We start from the raw sequence: 8,659 nt of genomic DNA on the forward strand, positions 1-8,659 counted from the left end.
CCTGTCTGTCCAGAAGTTCTATTAAATAATCAACTTTTGAAGAGGCTGACAATAAATTAGCTCAAACATGAAGTGAAACTGTGACTCTGAATCACTGTTTTCGATATTTCTGGTTACTTTTAAAAGATATCCAGCAGTCTTAAGGGTTTTTCCATCTCAAATAATCTCTGATTTACTTTTTATAACAAACTACGGATATTTTGGATTGATATATCAAATAAATAATTCTTCACACCCATTTTAATTTACTTGCTCAGATTTACACTGTTTTTTTTAGCTCTTTTTTTAGAGGTTTTTCATTTTTTACAGTGCATATTTTGGATCATTATCTTCCTTTGTTAACTTAATAAATAGAGGCCGTATATAAATAGTCACCATGAAGCTGAAATTGTGTTTTATTTTCAATTGAATGCACTGCAGAAACAAAATGATAGAAACACACATTAGAAAAGCATATTTTTCTTCATTTACAAACATTTTTAAACAACATAAAGACAGTTTCAGTGGTGAAACTCCACGACAGTACGACGGTTTTTTCTGAGTTCAGGCTGCCTTTTGACAAACATCAGATCTGAAACCTTCCATTTCAGATAAAATAATTGTGTTTCATGTATTTTTTGTATGTTTTTAGATATTTTTAAACAGGACAATCTACACCACGAGTATGCGTACCCTACAAAGTCTACTGGCTACTTCAACAGTCGCACGTTGAAATCTGAGTCTGTTTGAACAGATTCCAAGTCAATGACATGATGAGAAATGACAGAGAAAATTTCAGGTTTTTATTTTTTTATCATTCCTCAGATGTTGTTTAAACATACTCAAATTTCAGTGAAAGAAAAAGAAACTGTAAAACATTAAATTTCAAAAATGTCTATAAATTTCTGTATTTTATGATTCAAATCAGACAAATCAGAGATAAATGACACTAAATCAATAATCAAAATGGCACAAAATTTACCTTAAATCATTCAAAACTGGTCCACAAGGATTCAGTATTGTCTAAAATTAAATGAAACCTGTTTTTCATATTTCAATTCAACCATAATCAGAGATTATCTGATCTTTGTCCAACATTACAGATGGTTCAGTGCAACGTTTAATTGACCCATCCATTCGCCCTGACCTCCTCCCTACGCAATTCTGGCGTTAATTTCAACCCCCTCACAATCAGAGATTATTTGATCTATTTGTCCAATATTACAGATTATGAATTAATGATAAGATAAAAAATAACAGAGAAAACTTCAGGGTTTTATCTTTAATAGTTCCTCAGATATTGTTGTTCAAACAGACTCAGATTTAAACGTGAGAAAAAGCCTGCTGAAAGTGGGTCGACGGGCAAATTTCTGAAAAACATCCGTATTTTATGCAACTGAAAAACCTGCACTTTTCTGTGAGGACGAGAACCAGACAAACCACTGGGATATGACGGAAGAACCAGCTGAGTTTTCTGAAGGATCTCGATTATCAGATGCAGCTCTAAATGTTTCTCAGCTTGTCTTCCTGTTGTTTTCATTCTCCTTTAATTACTTCCACTTGCTGTAATCATATAATCGTGTCTATATTTAACACGACGGTGTGAAGTCAAAAAGTTTTCTGGTGAAAAACACTGGAAATAATGTACAGGTGTGTGTTTGTGGTATGGAAATGAAACCGAAGATACCAGAGGCTGCATTTTCTCTTCATCTTTCCAAACAAACCTCCATTGCCAACCTCAGGATCTGGACCGACTCCGGCTGTTTCTTCCTGTTTGAAGGGTTTCCAGGCAGAGAAGAAGAACCTCGTCCTGGTCGACCAGAGGCTGGAAGCTGAATCCATTCATTTATCAAACCTCCAGTATTCAGCAGTGGTCTGTTCTTCCTCCTGGACATCCTCTGGTCCTCGGAGGCTTCAACTCCCGGGCAGCATACGTGTTCAAAGCGTGACGACCGTTGATCTCGGGGCAGAAACGTGTAACACGCCACCAAAACATGCTTCTACACAATGAAGGAAACATACTTTCTGTTGGATTGTGCTTGATTGTAACGTATCACAGCTACTTTTATCATCAACATGTACTTTACAGCTTCACTGTCGCTCCTTCTCAGCCAACCAATCATACGTTAGATGGACCAGTCACCATGGTAACCCAGAAGATGGAGAAGAAGCTCGAAGCATGTAGTAAAAAGGTCTAATCAAGTCATTTTTTGGTTCCTAACCTTATTTTTGGTGTCTAAACTAAAGCTTTACATTATATAAATCAGTAAAAATGTTATTTAACACTTCTTTTATTTTAAACTCTGATCTTGCAGATTTTTAGAGCACTGTGTTGAACCTAAAGTGTTCACCTTTTGGCTGTTTTGTTGCCAAACTAACTCCCAGACGGATAAATGTTCATGTACCAGAGGTAGAGTAGATTGTATTGTTATTATTTTTTATTTTTTACTGAAACATTTGACTCTTCTACTAGTAGTCAGTAGATTTTGGCTTATTTCCTGTGAAATTAATGTGCACATTATACCAACAATGTGATTCTTTCTATCAAATTTGGCTGAAACATCTCTAGATTTCTATTTTCTTTACGTTGCTTACAGCGTAATATACACCATGTCACTTTGCACTGCACTCATGAAAGGTACTTACTAACCCAGTGTTGTGGTCTTCAGTTTTGTTTGGTTATTTCCTGTTTTATTTTGTAAAGATCCTAGTCCTTGCTTGTTTTTTTCTGTTTGACTTCCATCCTTTGTCAGTTTTCCCTCCTTTTTTGACTGCCCTGGTTAGTTTCACTCATGTGTTGTCTCCCTTTTAGTTTCGCAAGTATACATACTGTTACCTCATCCTTTGTTTTCCACCATTTTGTCCTGTTTTGACTTCCTGTTTGCTGCAAGGATGGTCACCAGTCTGGTTCTCCACATGTTCTTCATCAGATTCTGGTTTATTATGAGTTTAGTTGTTGAATCCTGTCTGTCTTCCTACTCGCTGCCCTCATCTTTTTAAGTTGTTTTTTAGATCAAGATAAGATAAACCTTATTGAAATGTTCATGTTACAGCAGCTAGATTCAAATTAAAGAAGCAGGACGAGCCCTTTGTTCAGTGTTTCCTGTTTTTATTTTGTAAAGATCCTAGTCCTTGTTTGTGTTTTGCTGTTTTACTTTAACCCTTTGTCAGTTTTCCCTCCTTTTTTGACTGCCCTGATTAGTTTCTCGGGGATACATACTGTTACGTCTTCTTTTGTTTTCCACCATTTCGTCCTGTTTTGACTTCCTGTTTGGCACCACGATGGTCACCAGCCTGGTTCCACTCAAGTCACTCATCAGATTCGGGTTTGTGAGTCTGATTGTTTGATCTTTTCCATCTTTCCAACTACTGCCCTTGTGTTTTCCTGTTTTTTGTATTAAGATAAGACAAGATAAGCTTTATAGAACCTTCAAAGATTATATGTATGTTACAGCAGCTAGATACAGATGGGGCATGGAAGAAGCAGGACAAGAATTGTAAGAGTACAATAAGACAAAGAATAAAGATATAATAAAGACTCTGCACACCTTTTAGATACACAAAGAACTCGAAAAACAATCAAAAAGGCAATCGAAACAGGAAGAAAGTCAGAGTTACTGTAATTTCCTGTTGTTTTTGGATTACTTTTATCAGAAATTGACTTACTTTGACCTGAATTACCAGCCATTCTTTTTTCAGTCAAAGTTTTGTCTTTTGTTGAGAAAGAAGTGAGAGTATTGGTCCTTACCTGAACACTCCCTGACACTCCAAATACTCGATTTCTTTGAAGTTCAGACAGAGATGTACATGTTTAAACCAGTCGCTGCTACAAGGTGCATCCATCGACATCTCTACAAAGTCCTCGGAGACGCAGGAATCCGAAAGCAATCACACATTCTCGTGCACGCTGTCAGTTCCACCCAAAGCATTCAAACCACCTACACAGACTCTTCATCGACACACACAAACGGTGTTTAAAGGCTCTTCGCTTCGTGCATCTGTTTGGCTGCAGCTCATTAGCGGCAGCTCATCTCCATGGTTGCCGGGCGACGGTGACTCATGTAAACATCCACTCTGTATATGCGTGAGGAGTTAATTGATTTCTGTTTTGATAAACAAACTTGCCCTGAAATGAGTTTTCTTCTTTGACAGCTTCTTCCTGTCTTCTTCTTCTTCTTCTTCTTCTTCTTCCACAGCTCTTCATGTTGTACATTTTGTTTCTCCGTCTTTCTACTTTCCTGTGTTCCGCTTTGCTTCTGTTCTGTCTTTTGCCATCAGTTATGTTTAATGACAGTCAGTGGAAGATACAGGAAAGAAACACAACAACAAAGCTGCCTTTTCTTGCTTTGATATTACAAGAAAAGAAACAAGCAAAAGTTGGTGCAGGTGTACACAGTAAAAAGAATTAAAAGTTTACCGTTGTTTTACACATTGTTCCATTTTTGATCAATCGCAGATAAGAAGCAAAAAAAAAACAAACAAACAAAAAAAACATGCTCAGTCAGTTATGAAAGTTCGAGGAAAATAACAGTTTTTCATTTTTGTGACCAATTATTTCATATTAAAGTATTCTACATGTTTAGTTTTGTATTATTGTGACCTGCAGCTACATGTGGTTCTGAAAATATTACGGTACTAGTTGGCTTCTGGATTATCAATGTTTTTGTTAGTATGAGCTCAAAGATGGAACTTTTCATGACGGCTTCAGTTTTCACCGACAATCAGAGAGTGTTTGATCTGCTTCAGTGTTGCAGATACTGCAAAACAGTGAAACCTTCAGGTTCTTTTATCTTCATAGTTCCTCAGATATTGTTGTTCAAACCGACTCAAATTTCAATGTGAGAAAAAACCTGCTGAAAGTGAGTCAGTAAGCAGATTTGAACAAATTTATGCCACAAAGTTTTTGACATATCACTCTAAAATTTGGCAGATACCATTTTAAATATCTTTTGTTTATGATAAAGCATTTCCAAGCAAATCAGAACTGGTCGAAGAGTGTTTATTAGTTCCTGAGATATTGTTGTTCAAACAACCTCAAGCCTCAAAAATCCAAAGTTTATGCTAATGTTATTCACCAAGTACTGCACATTGGCTTCAAGAGTACGATAAGAAAATGTCTTTAAGATTTCAGGTTACTTTGGTGATAAAGGGCAAAAATGTTAGGGAATTAACAGCCAGCAACCGCAGCCAACCAACTGTTAACCAATCAGCAAATAAACTTTATGGAACAGCCACCAACAACAACTAAGAAGTACCAACCAACCAACCAACCAACCAACCAATCAACCAACAATCTCAACTTACCAACCAAACAACCTACCTACCTACCTACCTACCTACCTACCTACCAACCAACCAACCAACAATCTCAACTTACCAACCAACCAACCAACCAGCCAACCAACAATCTCAACTTACCAACCAACCAACCAACCAATCAACCAACCAACCAACCAACCAACAAACCGACCAACCAACAATCTCAACTTACTAACCAACCAACCAACCAACCAACAATCTCAACTTACCAACCAACCAACCAACCAACCAACCAACCAACCAACCAACCAACCAACCAACCAACAATCTCAAGGACAATGAACCAAAACACCTCCAGGTTCTTTAAGGAGTGTTTGACCAGGACCACCAACCTAAATCTAGCTGAGATGCTTGAACAACTTGTGTGACCTCCTTCTAAACTGTTGAAAAAGCTCAATATGACATTTAGGGGATGTTGTGCTGCTAAAATTCACCTTAATGGGAACAACAGTCATAGAAAAATTGTTCCTCATGAAGTTTTTCCTGAAAAAAAATTAGAGTAACTAGATGTAAGCCCAGACCTGTAAGTACATATGAGACCAGCAAGAAGATGAAAACTGCTTGGACCAAGAAACACAAAGAATGGACTTTAAACAAGCAAAAGTCTGGACTTATTTAGTCCATGTTTGAGGTTTATGGTTCCAGAAGGTCAACCACGATGTCCCATCTGGTTTAAACTTAGTGGGAGCATCATTAAGTTTCCATCAGGGCAATTAACCAAAACACCTCCAGGTTCTTTAAGGACTGTTTGACCAGGACCACCAACCTAAACCCAGCTGAGATGCTTGAAGAACTTGTAGGAACTCCTTCAAAACTGTTGGAAAAACTCCATTTGACAGCCTCATGAAGCTTGATGGGGAATAAAAACTGAACAAAGTTTGTATCTTAATGTGCTTTTTACAGTTTTTATGTGTTAATTTATAGTTTTGATGTAGAAAACAGTAAAAATTAACATCATGAGTAGGCTTTTCCAAACATTTTAGTATTTTATACATCTAAAGTTTGTGACAGAGCTCATATTTATGCTTGTATTTCCTGTAAGACACCACATCAAGACAGATCTAATAAAACGCTAACCGGTGCAGTGAGCTCCCCTTGCCTCCTACCTGTCATTCAGCAGAAACAGCAGCAGCAGCAGTAATAACAGTAATAATAAGTCCTGAGCTGTGTTTCCCTCTCAGACAGTTAGAGCTCCCAGATGGACGTTAAAGAGCGCAGAGAGCGACGGATGGAGTCTGTAAATATGAAGTCCGGGCAGCTGAACACACACGACACAATCAGTCACCGCCAGAGACGCTTTAACTGCTTTATTAATGTGTTCGGACCGACTGGGAGGCTGTCAGAGTCTGCAGACTGCTGCAGAACCATCATATTTTCACCAATTAATCTGTTGTTTTCATACAAATATTGCCTGTTACACTATGATGCACCTGCAAAACCTCAATGATACCACAACTTCACGTCAGAAAACATAATTAGCAGAAAGTGAAAATAACTTAACGCCTAGTTTTGCTTCATTTCCATAAATTTGTATAATAGTTGGATTGTGCCTCCTGATGTTTATGAGATGTAAAGAAGTGCTTTCATCATTTGTACATCACAATTTAAAGTTTTAAAAAGTTTCCTTCTTATTTGGGGAACCATTTTGAAACTCCAGAACTCCACTTGGATCAAACTGTCTACCAATATTTTAGTTTTTGTGGTGCAACCTCTCAAATATGCTCAATCAGGTATGAAAGTTCAATGAAAATAACTTGTTTTCCATTTTTGTGTCCAAGTACTTCATATTAAAAGTATTCTATATGTTTAATTTTGTATTGTTGTGACTTGCAGCTACATGTGGTTCAGAAAATAACACTAGTTGACTTTTCAAGAGACCTTTCATTGATTTCAACCCGCCCAAAGAACGAGACATAAAATGACAAAAAAATGGCATGCAAACGAGAAAACAAACCAACAACAAAACAGTACATGAAATGACACAAGTGAGACCCAAAAGTGACATAAAATGCATAAAACAAGAAAAATAACACACAAAAAAAGCACAAACCCAGACATAAAAAACTAAATGACGATTGAAGTTGACCATGACGTCTTCGATGTTTTCTCATATTCAACTCAGCCATCGTCAGAGATTATTTGATCTACTGTCCAATATTCCAGATTCTGAATCAACGACATGATGAGAAATAAGAGAGAAAATTCCAGCTTTCTATCTTTAACAGTTTCTCAGATATTGTTGTTCAAACAGACTCTATTTTAATGTGCGACTGTTGAAGTAGGCATAACACTTAGTAGGGTACGTATACTCGTGGTGTAGTTTTTTCTGTTTAAAAACATCTTAAAATGCACAAAAATACATGAAGCACCCTTGTTTTACCTTGTGTGTAAGGTCTGAACTTAGTAAAAACAAATGATGATGAGAAATGGGTGAAAATTTCAGGTTTTTATCTTTAATACTTCTTCAGATATTGTCATTCAAACAGACCCAGATCTTAATGGGAGAAATAAAACCTGCTGGAAGTGAGTCGATGGGCGATATTCAAAATAATTTATGTCAGAAAATATTAAATGCATGAAGCTGAAAATGTGGCAGATACTGTTTTAAACATTCACAGTTTATGATGAAAAAGTTTCAATCCAATCAGAGCTGGTTAAAGATCATTTCTATATTTAAGACAATTTAAGAGTTGAGAACAAGTTCAAGGTTTCATCTTCTGTCAGTTTTCTAGTCTATCATTTACTATCTGAGGTGAACTCTGCAGCAAAATGAAACAAGCCCCTGCCAGAGCTAATTTCATCACTTAAATGCCACTTTCATTTCCATTTTCGGCGGATACAAACACTCCTGGGCTGCATGCGTGGGCGACTCCAGCACAGAGTGAAAGAAAGAAGAAGCCAACAGAAAAACAGACGTTGTCAAATCCGACCAATTCATCTTTAATTCAATTTAAAACCTCGTCAGGCTGCCGAGCCATCAAAGCAAACTCACGTTGTTTCAGGATCCAAACACACTCTTCTGTATTCTGAATTTAAATTTGAGAGATGTTCCCGTCATTGGAAGCTATTAAAGAGAAACCAGAACACTGAACCAGTGGAGTTGTTCTGAGTTTCGCCGTCTCTGACAGCTGTTGTCGTCGCTGTTAAGTCGAGAGAAAAATGAGCTTCTCGTTGTCAGTCTTTGTTAGAAAACACCACTGTGTACAAACACAGAGCAGGAAATGTGAGACTTTGACAACGGGGATGTTCAGCATTCATTTGCATCGTTTAGCCTCATCATCATTTCGAGCTGTCGTTGAGTTTCTCTGCTTTCATTTCAGTCAGACGTCAGGTTTTTCTCTCTCCGGATGGAACATGACAT

Source organism: Acanthochromis polyacanthus, chromosome 5 (genome assembly GCF_021347895.1).
Source record: "Acanthochromis polyacanthus isolate Apoly-LR-REF ecotype Palm Island chromosome 5, KAUST_Apoly_ChrSc, whole genome shotgun sequence".
NCBI lineage: Eukaryota > Metazoa > Chordata > Actinopteri > Pomacentridae > Acanthochromis > Acanthochromis polyacanthus.